The 15,705-nt window shown below is 37.0% G+C and overlaps 1 protein-coding gene and 1 long non-coding RNA gene across 2 annotated transcripts in view; one reads left to right on the plus strand and one right to left on the minus strand.

Moving 5' to 3' along the window:
• The window catches only part of LOC124304325 (UPF0489 protein C5orf22 homolog), an 808,682-nt gene that overhangs the window by 741,337 nt on the left and 51,640 nt on the right, over positions 1-15,705 (minus strand). The gene's annotated exons all lie outside the window — the stretch shown is intronic.
• LOC124304329 (uncharacterized) overlaps positions 5,240-15,705 on the plus strand; it is a 46,755-nt gene continuing 36,289 nt past the window's right edge. Inside the window, exon 1 of the long non-coding RNA XR_006908150.1 lies at positions 5,240-5,268. This is a non-coding gene — a long non-coding RNA (uncharacterized LOC124304329). The remainder of the gene's footprint in view (positions 5,269-15,705) is intronic.

A 15,705-nucleotide genomic window follows, 5' to 3' on the forward strand; every position in this document is an offset into this window, starting at 1 on the left:
CGTCGTCTAGCTAGAATAATAGACTCGGTGAATTGTCGTCCGGGTAAAAGGAGTCTTGGACGTTCTTTATTATCAGAGTGATTCAGAGGTATGTTTCTTGCAGTTCGCGACGAGCGTATTCCGATGGTCACCGGAAGAGGAGCAAAAATAACTACAAGCTGGACTTACGTGGCGAACGAAGATCGTGTACAAAGACAAATTTCTCTACAAATTTAAGCATTTGGTTATTTCTTAGTTTTTAACTGAGCATAAAAACTTTGCGGTCGTGGACGATGAACCAGAATTTATTTTTCACCTGTGACCAAACAGTTAAGCCTGTTTAAAAGTACCTTCTTTTGGATTCGGCCATTTGTACTGTATTTTCTTTTGAGCGTTGCCATAATTCCATGTTGGTGCAACAATAAAGTGACGTTGAGATCCCATTTGGCTGTGAGGAAAAGTAGTAAATCGAACAACCGGATTATTGTTGAAATTTCTAAACAATGTAGTATTTACAACTATGATCATATTAAATTTTCGTATTTAAAACTATAGTCATATCAAATTTTTACTTGTACTCTGTATTTAGGAGAGCATAATAACAGTGTGTAACTATTCCCATTCCAATTACAAGGAATTACAAGGATGAAATAAGTTTTATATTATATTTTCATTTGGTAATTGTGAAAAAAATTACATTTGTTCTTTACAATCGATGATTTGAATATCGTTTGAACGAATAAACTATTTAATAATTACAAAAACGAATCTAATTTTTCGTTTTTCCATATATATGTATATAATATAACTTATATTCTATTTCGTTCTATGATCGCAATATACGATGTAATTTCTATTTTCTTTTTCCTCGCATTTCAAAGTAAGAATGTAACTCGTATATTATTGTGGTCTCAATTACAAATCACATTTGTGTAAGATTGACGCGTGTCGAAAAACTACACATTTTTTTTGACAATTTTCGGGATATGAGTAACTAACTATATGAGTACAAAAGAGCGATGCACCGTTGAAATTTGGACCCTTTCCGTTCGTTTGTTTATTTAATATAAGACGAAAAAAATCGTGCCCTGGTCGTTTTCCACGTTGACGTAAATATCTCCAAATATCGAAGTGCACGTATCCCAAAAGCGAAAAAGAGCTTAACAGTCCCATTCTATACACAATTCTGAACAAAAACACTCCAATGGATGTTCATTTGCTGCAGAAATAAAGAAATGGCATGAATTCTACAAATTTACTACTGCGACTTAGTTTTATTTATGAAATGACTATCTCATTACTTCGAGTGACGCAATCGTTATCAAAGATGAAATTCATTTGTCTTGAGAAGACTGTACCTATAAACCAAATTACGGTTAGTTGAATCAAATAAAAGTAGTTTGCAGTATTTTATAACGAGGTTTGATTGTTCGTGTGTAAACTCATATTTCACCAATTTTCTGAGAGTTCCGATACAAAGTTATACACAAATCATTTGAGATCTTCTAAATTCATCTGAAATTTCGTGAAATTCGTTAAACTCCGTGAAATCTTCTGGCATCCAATGAAATCCCATCAAATCTTACTTGAAATCCTCTGAAATTTCATCCAATATTGTGAAATTTTATGAAATCATTGAATTAATTCAATGAAAAATCGATATCTAAGCTCTCGTTCATCATAATTATTATTATTTTCATCTTGAAATTTTATACATACCTTTAGTTGATTACGAAATCGAGAACTTTCTTTATAAACCGTACGTTATTTCTTCAAGTTGCATTATTTGTCAAATGTCAAAGTCTTTTATCTTTTGTCGAGTTCATGAATCATGTGATTTCGTAAAGAACAGTACAATTTTTCTTTGTAATTCCGTCACATTCCAGACCAAAGAATCACCTGACAAGACATCCTGCGGCAACAATACTCTACGGGCTATTCGAAAGCAATGATTTCACGTCAAATAAAAAAAAAAAAAAAAAACAATTTATTTCCACACGTTTCAGTGCGCATTAAAAAAACCCTAAAAGTTTGAAAATCGATGATGCGTTAGTCGTAAAAAACATAAATCCTCCAACTTACCGTCAACCTATCTAATTTCTACCGTCTATATAATCCCTGAAACGGAAAAATTTCCTCACAGAATGCGGGACTCATTTTATACATTAGCCAAGAATATTTCTCTAAATATACTTGGGGATGATTTTTATTTCAGGATTATAAGACTACCGTATAAACCTCGTTCCCGCGTAAATAATATCTATATATTGCCCTGTGATCTGACAGAGTCTAATGATGATTGATCAATACCACGAGTCGGTCCTGCAGGGCGTGAAATCCTGTTGGATGATCGTCGAACGGGACGCGAGGCGATGCGACGGCCGTTTGTGCGTGGCGTAAGGCGCAGAACTAATGAAAGGAGGGACTTACGGTCTTCCCGTGGGCCCGAAGACCCGTTTCAGGGACCGGGCAGCGCTCCCAGCGGGGGCCTAACTCGATAATGAACCATTATACGAAGGCCCGGCCGGCGAAACTGACCACAAAAAATTCTCACGCCTGTGTGCGTTTTTGTCCTACGTGTTTGTGCCCAACATATATTATACACACGGGTATATATATATGTATAAATACACACGCTTGTGCTTCGATGGCCGGTTGGTACGATATTTATAATGCGCTCGTTTGAACCCGCGTCGTTCAGGTATCAAGTGGTACCTACCCACACACAGGTGTTCTTCAATCAGTATTTCAATAACACAATGCACGGGAATTATCCATGCAGTGCAGGACGGAGGGACTGGACGCCAGTCCGTGTGCTGGGGGATTTTTTTTTTTTTTTATTTTATTGAGAAACTGAAAACGGTAGGAATTTTTGAATAACGGTTGGCAAGTCGAGGATCGAACGAGGTTGACGTTAGTAATGCAATCGTAACGAAATATCAGGGTAAAAATCGCTGTGTCCTATTATTTTTATAACTACTTTGCAGGATGTGAAATTTGAAAATGTGAGTATTTTTTTTTTTTTACGAGTATACTGAGTTTCAAACAATTCCAAAAATGCAAAATGACGGTTTTTTCTAAGCACGAATCGTAACGATAATGTTACTAACTTTAATACGATAGGACCGAATACTTTTCAGATCGTTCTTTTATCAGATTATGTTTGGAAAGATTTTTATTAAAATGAAAAAAACAAAGTACTGGATTTTTTCAAAGAGTCTAGGTGTCGACTTTTCCTTTTAAATCGCTTCAAAATTGTGGAAAGATGATAGGTTCATAATTTTATTTGTTTCTATCGCACTGAGAAATGTTTTTGAAACATAGATAATAAGATTGTTATATCGACAGAAAAAATGTTGTTTCAGTAAATTATTGAAAAAAAAAACTGTTTTTCGCATCAATATAAGAGAGCGTTGAGTAAAATTGAACAAATCTGGTGAGTTTTTGACAATCCAAGCTCTTGTTTATAATTTTAGTAAGAGCCTTTCTTGAATTTCGAAGACGATTATCGTCTCACGGATACGCAAATTTCATAAACAAATATCGTAAGTAGATTAAACAGAATGGTAATCGATTTCCACTCATCGATCAAATTAAGTTTGATTGCTATCGACGCGAAAATCATTGAAGAAAAGAAATGTGCACATAATTTGAGCAACACTTTTTGTTATAAAATTTAGAAAAAATTCGTTATTATGCATTATACGTCATGGACGTGTCAATATTTTTTTACTGCGTGACTGTGCAAAAAATTCTCACCTCCATAGAAACTTTTCGCTGGCCCAATCAATATGTATAAGATTCGAGGCGATCTTACGGCCCGGAATGTGCCAAAAGACTTTTGAGAATATTCAATCTGCAATTTGCAAATATTCCACAAGGATTGCAAGTCATTCCAGCTCTAACCTTCCAGCAACACGTCAGGAACATTTCAACGTCCGCAAAAATGATTTCGCAATTTTTAAACTGCCGGAATATTATCTCGTCCCACGTAATTTCCATCCATCGAGAGAGATTTCCGGTTGTAGATATTACACAATCCTGGACTGTTTTGAAAAATGTAGTTCTGTGTATAAGATGAAAGTTATATTGTATGTATATTGGAATTGGACATTCTGCCGTTTAGTGATTTGTTTATTTGAAACATGTAATCGATTTCGTAGATACTCCTGATTTACCTGGAAGAGTGCGATAATGCTTGGAAATATTTCAAATATAAGAAAAAATATTCTAACAAAATTCATTTCAAATTACGTTTACATATTTTTGAAGCGACTCGTGTTTTTTCCTGTCAGCAATTGTGTTTTTCGAGTCAATAAAGTGTGAATGAATTCAAAAAACACTGCATTTATCGGTTCGATTGAACAACGAATGGCAGAATATCTTACAACAGTTCGTAGTTGAGCATAGATTGGGTTAGAATTTCACGTTAGCATTAATTTTTACTTCTTTACAGCTCCAATTCATAACCAACAATAAGCTGATAATTGACTAGTAATTTTTTTCCTCCCAATGCCACATACCAAAACTGTACAATGGGGCTCAAAGGTGAAGTCCCAAGAGTATCGTGGAATCTGTGACGGTTAAAAAAAAAAAAAACTTAACGCATCCAGAAATGTTTCTCATACAAATTTTTATTTGCAATCTTGTATTTTTAACATTGCCAGTGACTCGAACGTCAAATTTATCTGTACAGTACTATAAAATTACCGGAAAATTGCTTCAAAGAAAATCCAAGCAGCATAAATAAACTGATAATCTCAAAAGCAATATTCAGTCATTTGTATCGTTCAGATTAAACCAGATTTCAACGTATAATATTCGGATGTAAATCAAGTGTATAATTATTACAAAGGGACTGATCGACATCTTTTTGTTTTTCCAGAAATAAATGTTCATTTTCGAGCTATCATCGACCAAAAGAATACTGTGCTCAAATTCTTTTGAATATTCCTCAATAATTGTTATTCACAGTAAGCCACTTTGAACAATGAATTGCGATTTCAACGTACTAGTGCGAATTATTCAAACGAGAATTTGAATACAATGTTTAGGCGATAATTAGTTCGACACATTTTTTTTTTTTTTTTTCTAGCCACCCTGTATGTGTTTTACCAATTCACAACCGGCTTGCCACGATCAAGAAACACACCCAGCTCTTTGTGAAGCGATGACAGTGAGAATTACAACGTACAAGAAGGTGGGATGAAAAAGTATAAAGCGAAGCGTAGGCTGCAGTAGCCGGCTCCACAACTCGCCACACGAATGATTTTACTATGGAAGGTAGAGGTAAGGAGGACTATCTCCGTGCATAGAAAGTGTCCATTGAATAGAGTACAATTAAGGTCGTGTAGTACTCCTACATTTACCGACCGAGCAAACTCACCTTTTTCCTTCCTATGCGAAAATGATAAAACCACACATGTTTTTAACGATTTTTGGCATATGAGTTACTTTCCTGAATTTTGCTAGAAAAGAGCGATGCACCGTCGAAGTTCGAAGCCTCGCGGTTCGTTTGTTTATTTAATAAAGGAGGAAAAAGGGTGAGTTTGCTCAGTCGATAAAGGTATGCTTTGGCAAAAGTTTCGCGCATAAGAGAAGAAGATCATAATAACGTACCGTTGGTTGAAAAACAGGCACAGGATGTTGTGCTATTTTTTATTTCCTCTTTACTTTTACGTCCACTTGAGGAACTCTTTACTGCACATGTTAATAATTTGAAAAACAAAAACTTTTTGTGAAAACTACAACTTTTTATTAAATTATTGTTTCAAAACGATTGCGTATCAACAACGTCTTGTTGCAAGTTCAGGTTGTATTGAGTATATTTTCATCTGACTACGCTAGTAGTTGACAATGCATTTACGGCACTTTTATCAACTTGTCTAGTCATTATGACTAATTCTATGTTTTGCTACTTTCCTTTGACATACTTCAACTGAAATGGTTAGGCGTACCTCGATTTTCGTAATTCCAACGTAATTCGAACAGTTTTATGTTAACAACACTTGTGTTACTGAATTTTTCTAGTTACTGTAACAAATGAAATTTTTATCAGTCTACGAAAGTCTCTTCAAGAATAAAAATAAAAAATTGAAAATACTGGAATTCTAAACAACGGCTTGGATTTCGAAGGTCCGTTTCGATTCGCTTCAACGTTATTAAAAATCTGGGAGATTCGTTTCACCGCTCGGTTCATTTATAATGCTATTTTCTAAAAACGAGCACTTTCACGAAGCAAAGATGAGTATTGTAACTTATATTGTAACTCTTGGATGATTCGGATCGTTTGTTGTATGTGAGGACATTTTAAATACGTCTAGTAACAAATCATATCATCTCTGGGAATAAAGAGTAGAATTTATAACGCACTTTCATCGAATTGAGCCGCTGGTGTTTATTCTATGTTTTAGTTTTCTTTTGGCTTTGCCGAATTTCGTACGTGAAATAAAAAGTGGCAGTCTCAAGTTGCTTAAATTTCCAACATCACGCGAAACATGAAACAGTAAAAAGTGACTGATTATGCTATGAAAAGTAATCGTAAAACCCAACACTGAATATTAAAATCTTGAAAAGCCGTTGTGTTTTCGAGAATTCAGACGTGAGCATTCAAAGATTCAGAAATTTCAAAATTCGAAAGTGTCCTTAAAATTATTAGACACTCGTCTCGACGTTATCGGCTTCGATATTCATACCTCATACTTCTTCACTTGCAGATATTTGTTATACTTGGTGAAGCCTAAAAACGTGTGCAATAATAAGCAGAAAATCTTGAACCCTCGAAGAGAGCGTATAAAAATTTCAATTCCCAAGTTCGAATTCTTTACTCTGAAATGTGAATTCTTGAAATGCCTCAATAGGCGCTCGTATCAATGTTACAAATTTTTAATACATTAACGAAACTAAATTATAAATACCTTGTAAAAATCCGCAATTTTTATATTGAAGATTGAATGCCAGTTTAATGATGAAATATGTGTCATCGAATCACTGCTTTATTCGATCGCATGGATTGATGATTTGCTAAGTAAACTCTCTTCTAGTTAACGCTCAAGTGGATGCGCCTGGAGTTTCTAATACAATTTACTCGAATTGGAAAAAATTATACTGAAAGAAAATGTAAAAGACGTTCTAAAAGAGACATTCGGTAAACGGCTAAAAGCACACATTTTCTCATTTTTAATGACAAGTAGAAAATGCATTTACGAAGCTGTTTGAAATGAGAGACTTGAGATTGAAGTTAGCGACGGTATTGTAACGATGCATGATCATAAAAATTTTTTATCTTGCAATTTCGCGCTTGTGCAAAATACAGTGAACTTGACGAACGGAAATGTACTTATACATTTTGAAAACTCAGCTCCTTCGAAATAATTCCGAAATTTAAGAATAGTAATTTTTCCGCCAATGTCTTGAGTGGTGAACATTACTGTCTACAACATTGTGTGAAATATGTATGTACGAATCTATTCGTGGGATGAAAAAAAAACATATCTGCAGTTCACACGTGGTAGAAGTGAAGCCTTTAGAAATTAAACTGCGAGAAAATGAGGAGAATGCAGTATCAGGAGTGGAATAAATATAGGGTTTATTTATTATATATAATATTGGTACCAAGTTTAAAAGTTATTTTACATTTTATTATTCCGACTCCATGTTTTTAATATCAACAAATGACACGAGTGGCTTATGGTAACTAAAGTATGAAATAAATGCTTTGGTTTGGATTTGGTCAATATATCTTTGAAATACAGCGTCAATTACTGTTTTTGATCTTGTTCGTTCAATTTTCTTACATCGATGGTCGTTTCATTCCGTTTCCATCGAGTTTCAAATCACTCCCGTGCTGCAGAAGTTTTCACTTCAAAAATACATTTTCGAGTTTATTTTGAATGAAAAGCGCATGTTCGAATCTCTTAAAAATGCAACAAGCGCGTTCGAATCTGGTTTGAGTAAAAAATGTACGTCCAAATTTATTTGAAATGGAAAATCCATGTCCGGATCTGCTCGTGATGGAAAATTTAGAAGAAAATTCTTCAATTCGAGTAGAAATTCAACCTAAAACCATACGCAGCAGACGGCATGTGAGATGCAGAGGAGATAGCAACGAAGAAAACTCATCTGGGAAGTACCTTGTTCATTGGCCTGTGGGCAGGAAACGGTGCAAGTTATCTTACGGCATGTCAAGTTAGGTTGCAAGTAGGCGCGATCGGCGCGAACCGGACTTTCGCCACTTTTTCGTATCCTCTTGCAGGGCGCGTCGCGTCGGGGGTTCGAACTTACGATTATTGCAAGCGGAATATCGGGTCCCGTTTGTTGGGAGAGCCAACAGCTGCGCAGCGCCGGCAAACTTGAAGCGGAGTACAAATGAGAGGCCGCTTCGGGATGCCCGAGCCAAGATGGAGAACTACGCCGATCTGAACTAACGTCGTAAATTCAATTAGTCGGCGAATATCTCTGCTCCGAACTATAAACTACCAACTTCTTTACAACATTTGCCATACTGGATTTTCCCATCGTTGTCGCGCGATCGACTCGATATCGCAAAGTTTTACGCATACCGTTGGGGTGGAAAAATGCTAAAGACCAAAAAGCCCGAGGGTCCAAGTCCCGAAAGTCAAATTACCGACGGCTAAAAAACGTATAAAGACCGCGAATACGAAAACATTTCCTGTTGAGACGTAAAAGTCGAGAATGCAAAAATGTATAAATGAATTTGTAACGATATTCTGTATATTTTTATTTTTTTTTTTTTTTTGGAAAAGGGGCAAGATTGCGAAGTGCAAATAATTGAATTGCGAAAATACCGAACGGTCAAAAAGTCGGCTTTTTAAATGTCGGACTCGTGCCTTTTTCGAAAATGCACGAATCCCAATTTGTCAATGACGACTGACCAAAGACTCGAAAGGTCAAAATCCCGAAACTTATTAAGATAGAATGGATGGAATACCGAAAGGTTGCAAAACTTCGGAAGTAAATTTATTCTTTCCAACGTCACCAGTTGCAGCTAAAAGACGGAGTTACGCTTGTGAAGTGAATGGGGAAAACTATTTACTATTTGAATATCATTAAAAATATCTTGCCTTTTTCATTGCGTGATTCTTTTTCTTTCACGACACGGACGATTGTCTAATGCAGGATTGTCTAATGCAATGAAATGATCTTGATAAAACAAGCATCGCGTTGACGAATTTCACAAATTCCGAATTTTTAGGAGATTCGGTATTTCGTTCTTTAGAAATTTTGATCCGTCTGCATTTTGCGGATCGAAATTTTGTTTCTTCTGTATTTTCATTTTCGACGTGTAATTTTTTTGGTTATTTAGCTGTTCGAAGTATTTATAGCCGCTCTCAATTTTTAATTTCTGAACTTTCATTTTTCTAGATCTTCACATTCTGTGATTTGTTCATTCGGACTGCAGACTGTGCTGAAAATCCTTCTTTCACTGAGCAAAATTTCACTTGTCATAATCGTAACTAGAAAAATTGAGTACAACTGGTATCGTTTAAAGAACTGTTTGAATATTGTTGGAATCACGAAAAACGAGGTACGCCTAACCATTTTGCGCTATTTTTGATCCTTTTTTAGTAATGGCAACGGAAAATCAGTTTCTTCGGTTTACTGAACTTTTTTAGTTAAATAAGGCTTCAACGTCAATTTATCGTTGCACAAGCATTAAATTTTCGCAACAGTTGCAAGAAAATATGGTAACAGTGATCGTAATAAGAAAGAATAGTAACGGATACCAGACTTTCGGGTAACGGCTCGAAAACTAATTTTCATTTTGTACCTAGAAGTATATTTCTCGATTGTGGTAAAAAATGAAAATAGTTAAGGACTGAGCGGTAATCGGAACTAAAAATTTCTTTCAGTGTTGGACAAAAGAGCGTTTGTGTGAATAACCTTTCGGGAAAAAAGTTATTCCACTAGGCGATTCATCGAAAATCTCAATTTCGGTCCAATGATCATTCGTTATTTTAAAATTCATGTCTCGAAACTTTCGGCTTTTCGACCAGTCGACCTTTTGATCGTTCGGAATTTTAACCCCCATCCTCGTTTTTTCAAAAAAGTACAGCTTGATCATTTTGATTGCCCAAATTAGCAGAAACAACAACGGTACCATGTTATTTAGTGAAAATTCGTAACCAGGTAGATTTCGTCGGTTGTTGGTCATTTTTCACAAACGTAGAAAACGACGTTTTCTAGGCCCCGTCAACCATCTTCAGGCTACGCAAAAAATTAACAAAAATGCTTAACGAAACATTTGTTTTTCTTTCTATCGATACGTCTCTTTTTGACGTGACATTGTCCGATGTGTTTGTTAAATTAAATTTACAACAATATGCGATACCGCATGTTCCATAATTTTAAGGTTAAGCACGAAACTATTATGTTTGCGACTTTTGAATATGAAATGTTAAAGTACCTCAAGGTCGTCATTTTCCACGTTGGTAAAGAATATGTATATTCTGTAACGTGGCATTTTTGATGCCCGTTACAAGGGGCTCCTTGAACCCTGGACGGAACCAAAATTTAGGAATTTCCGAAATTGAGTCGCGATGTGTTTGCAAAAGAGCGCCAGGACTAGAGTCACGCATCCGAAACTACGAGAGGTGACACCTTAGCGAATAGCGTAAGATATTTCAGGTTTTTTGTTTTTATTTTTATTCTTCGAGCTAGAACGGCATCAGGAAAGAAGTCGACACCGAATTCGAGGAAATTGCGAAGTGGCGGACTAGCGACAATTGCGAAGGAAGGATGTCGAGGCTGCGGAGGGGGAGCCGACGCAGATCCCCGCATCGCGGGAATCCAAGGTGGACGCGATTCCCGCTGGCGGCCGGCGCGCCGCAGCCTCTCCCCCTTCACCCCGCCAACAATTGACCAGCGAACTTGCGACGGACCGACTAGCGACGAGGGAGCACCACGCTCACCGCCAAGACGTCATGGAGCTGCGCGAAGGACAAGATTGCGATCTAGCTTTAAGTTCTGCGCAGCGATGCTATTGAAGGTGCGCGTCGAGTTGCGCGATCGACGAAATCGATGACGGATCGATTATTGCGTATTCTTGTGGGCATGACGTCAAGTAAGGGATGGCGTATCGAGATCCGTGTTGCGGCAGGTCGTAGGTTTTTGAAACCACTCTAGTTCTGGCGGTCGTGATAAGTAAGTCACGTTTTGGGGAGTTTCGCAAAGTAATGGAGTCGCCCAAAAATCGCGAGGGGAATGGAAAGGGGGTTGAAAGGATGTAGAAGGTAGGCGCTGCTTCTATCCCCGCGATTGAAATTCGAGCATAATTGCGAAAAGGCTTGCCGAGTAACGGGTAGCCGTTTTGGATTTGCGTTGTAGAGAAGTACTCGAAATTCTTTTGCCGATTCTTTTGCTTGATGACCGTAACCTGAGTACGCGTGTTGGAGTAGAGTAAATTTTGACTTCCTGAGAAAGTTGAGTAGAGTCACGGGTTTTAGTTGAGTCTCTCTCGTTTTTGAAATCAAGTATAACCGAATTCCGCTGTACCGGTTCAGACCGCGTTATCGGGTTTTTCAGTGTCATCTTTCGAGGAGATCGGGAAGTGCCGAATCGGAGTGCTCGGATTAGCGGATAACGTTTCGGAGGATTTTGAGGTTTGATTTCGGATGCGTTGCGATAGCGTATAGTTCAGGTTACGTTTAGTTGCGCCTGCGTTTAGTTCCGTACCCGTTAGTTAAGATAATGTCAATCGAGTCGTGTTACTTTGAGATTGTGTTTAGTTGAGGTTACATTTAGTGGTGCTTGCGCTTAGTTAAGTTACCGTTTAGTTAAAATAGTGTTTAGTCGAGATGAGGTGATGTATAGTCGAAATTGCCGTTGCGTTGAGCAGCAGTTGAGACGAGAAGTTTGAGTATTGAGTTTTGGTTGCGTTTGAAATATAGTAACGTTTGCGGATTCGTTTAGTTGAGACAAGTAGGAAATAAGCTTTAGGTTAAGTTATGTTGTCACGTTTAGATTAAGGTAGTAGCCCGGTGTGACGGGTTCAAAAAATCGATTTTTTTTTTTTTACATTTTTCGGAAGAAAAACATCTTAAAAATATGCTATAAAAATTTCAGACATAAATTTTAATTATTCTTAAAGTTATAGCTAAAATAAGAGAGCGCGCCGTAGTGTGTATGAAAGCGTGTGTATGAAAGCGTCGCTGTCAAATCTGTTGCTAATACTATTGTGCTTAAAAAGCCAACTCCAAAGAAGCCAGAACTTTACGTAGAGCTCTAAAAGCTGCTGAAAATGACAACTTTGAGGAAACGGAAGGACTGCTCTATGCACCAGGCATAGCTGATTAATGTAAGTATAATTTTATTGAAAAAAATCTGTTGTCAAAACTTTAAAAGCGTTTTTCTCAAAACCATGTTTTCGAAAGTTCGGGGAATCACTGACTCAAAACTATTCAACCGATTTAGCTAAAAATTTAACCCGTTATTCTAGACACACATATCTAGATGCCGAACCTTTAAAACATTTAATTTTTTAATTATAAACTATTTTATTTAAACAATTTATGAAGAAAAAAAATTAGATTTTGAGAACTTTTTTCACAAGTCCGCCATTTTGTTTTCGTTTTTTTATTTTTATGTATATTTAAGGTTCGGGACCTAAAATGAAGTCTACAGAATAATAATCTCTTTGAATTTTTTATTTCAGATGACTTTGGAAGGCTGTGTGTTTCCCCGAACCAACTCATCTTTTCTTTGAGGACTCCATATTGACGTCAAAAATTTTAAACAAATTAATGTAAAATTAACTTTAAAAAAATTTTTTTATATACTTCAAAACACCAATAAAAACATGTAAAAACTTTAAAACGATAGCATTTTATTTACTTTTAAAAAAAAAATCATGAAAAAACGTCTAAATTTCGGTCGTCACACCGGACTACTACCTTAAGGGCAGCTCGCGGTAGCGTCTAAGCTCCGAGTCGGGTGAGATCTCGAGTGAGATTGAGGACTCCGTCTGTTCAGTAGCCCGACGGCGCACCGTCGAGGAATTAGTTTTAGTTTCGGTTTCGAGCAATAATTGCCATGGAGAAGAAATGGCGAATTTGCAAATTTATAATTGCGTGTGAAGATTTTGTGATTATTGAGTGACATTTTAGTTAGGGAGCCGCGAGTTCAGTAGAGTAAGAAATAGGGTAGGTTACGTGTAGTTTTCTGTTTAATTTTAGAATCGCGACGAGCGACTTTTGGATTATATTTTTTTTGTTTTTGTATCACCGCTATTGGGAAATATACGATTTTATTTTACTTCTTTTGTCAAGTAGCGTGTGTATTTCGAGTGTCTCTCTCTCTCCAAAAATTACCCCTCCCCTCTCGGCGGTACTGAGCTATCGAGCATATGCTCTAGGTATAGCGCATTGATGATTTCGAGGCGTGTTGATCACGCCAGGCGCCCAATAAATCTTCGCGATATTGTTTTTAAATCCATGGTACATCGTGGACGCCAAATTATTGTGCACGCGGTAAGTTCTCGGTGATTCTCTCCGAGTGACCGAGGAGCGGGAAAAATCCACGTCACAATATATGTAATATGACCAACAAACGAAGAAATCTACATTTATTATGATACAATGTTAATCGTACCAGAAAACGGTAATGTGGCCTCCAAAATATTTAGTTCCGTCAATGGATCAAGATCGCGCCAATTTCATTAAAAATAAAATGAACGCTGGCAATAATCGAAGAACAAGAATTGGGAACATACAGAAGACTTGGCTCTCATTGAACAAGTCATTTTGTAAACAATCCGTCAGCTCCGTGACACATGACGCGAATGAACGGATGGAAAGAATATCAGAGCCAGTGTTGAAAAGTTTTACGTAAAAAAAAAAAGAAATCAGCCGATATAATTTTCATCGTTTTTTTCATCTATAATAATATTGTTTAATATTGCAATATAGAACACTTACGTAACTGACAATGAGATTCTTTGCCTTGTTAGTTACGTCAACTTTCATGTACAATGCATTGGAAGATTACATGTTTGCATTTTGTCGTATATATTTCTTACAGCGTTTGCATGAGATTTTATTTCATCAAAAATACTGTACCGTAAAATTTCATCGGGTCAGACAACCGTGCAAATAAATTTGAAAATTCCTCGAGATACCAATAATGTCCAGATGTTTCTAAAGGCTTGCAAAAATGTTCGAATAAAAATTACAATTATACGCCTAGAAACCTTACGAGGATGATAAATTTCGTTCGAAAATTATTGAAAGAACGATATTTTGAGTAACGTACTTTTCACGACTGATCTCCGTGACAAACGGACCGAATTTTTTCCACAAGTTTAAAATCAACACGAAGACGGAAGAAAAAAGTACCTACCTAATTTTCTCTCGGCTTGGCCTCGTTTCCTTGGATTCTATTTTCGCAAATTTCGAAGTCGAGATTGTTCTTCAACGTGAATAAATGCACGCTATGATACGTAGAATATCGCATCGGCAGGAAATTCCGAAGTGAAGTATCGACAGCTCCCAGGCACGTTTAGAGGTCGGTTATACTGTACAAATGCGAGTGCTGCGCACCGTGGCAAATAGCTAATTTGCGGCCTGCAGTCGCAGCAAGAGCTTCTACCGCACAAGAAGTTGGTATTTCTTTCCTAATTGCTTTGAGGTTTGTACTTCTTCCATGGGAGCCTCTTCTTCCAGCAGCTCGCGATCTGACGAGAGTCCCATATGACGTATTCGCGATAGGATCAGCGATCGATGGAATCCCGTAAGACCCGAAGACACGCATCTAGTCTTTGATGAGTAAAAACGTCTGGCGATGATTGAGCAGCCATTACTGTTTCACTAATTCTGATCAGAGCTTCTCGCATTCAAGTTCAACACGAAGAAAACGAACTTGTACGGAAAAATGAATGTCTTCTTTTTTTCATTCAATCAAACGTTGTTTGAATCATGAAAGATATTACGAACTACGTGAATTTGTGTTATCAAGTGTAACTTCAGGTGTTTGAATCGAGAAAGCATTCCTTTTGCCATATTTTTTCGGTCTCATAAGTCAATCAAGGACTAGAGTCTCATTTGCGTTTCGGCACTTTGAGGTGGTCGCTCCTCATAAGTGCAATTAGTTTGTTTACAATGATACAAATTGAATTAACAACCAATGTAGACGTCAAAAGAAGGAAAAAACCAACCAATCATCCTATACTTACATTAAGAATACGTGAATAACGAGTGAAATAATCGAGTCGTAACTACATTCGGAAAAGAGTCAGGTTAAGTTTACCGTTAATGTTAATATGCATTTGACAATCAAAGAAGAACTTTAATTTTCCTTCGAAACGATCCTTACCGGGGTACAATGCTTCCGACTGTTCACTTATCTGGGTGTTTAGTTAACATGTTGGTATTTACAAATCAACAAGTTTCTCGATAACTTCAAACACCGTTACCGGCACTCAAACGTGCCCGTAGAGAAAGAGAGGGAGAAAAACTGAAAACATGGCATCTGTTCACCGACATTATCTTGGCGCCCACCATCCAACCCAATACCGACTACACGGAAAAAAAAATTCAGCTCGTGGAACTAAATATTAGATAGTTACTTGTAAACAGTTCGTCGAACTAAACGTTCTGTTATTGGAAGAGCACTGCATGGTTCGTATAACTGACTGTTAGTCAGCTGTCATAGCTGTACGTTGTTCAGCTCTCTCAGCTAAACAGCTTCGTTCGAAGAGCTAGACCAGAATTT

Source organism: Neodiprion virginianus, chromosome 5, assembly GCF_021901495.1.
Source record: "Neodiprion virginianus isolate iyNeoVirg1 chromosome 5, iyNeoVirg1.1, whole genome shotgun sequence".
NCBI classification, from domain to species: domain Eukaryota; kingdom Metazoa; phylum Arthropoda; class Insecta; order Hymenoptera; family Diprionidae; genus Neodiprion; species Neodiprion virginianus.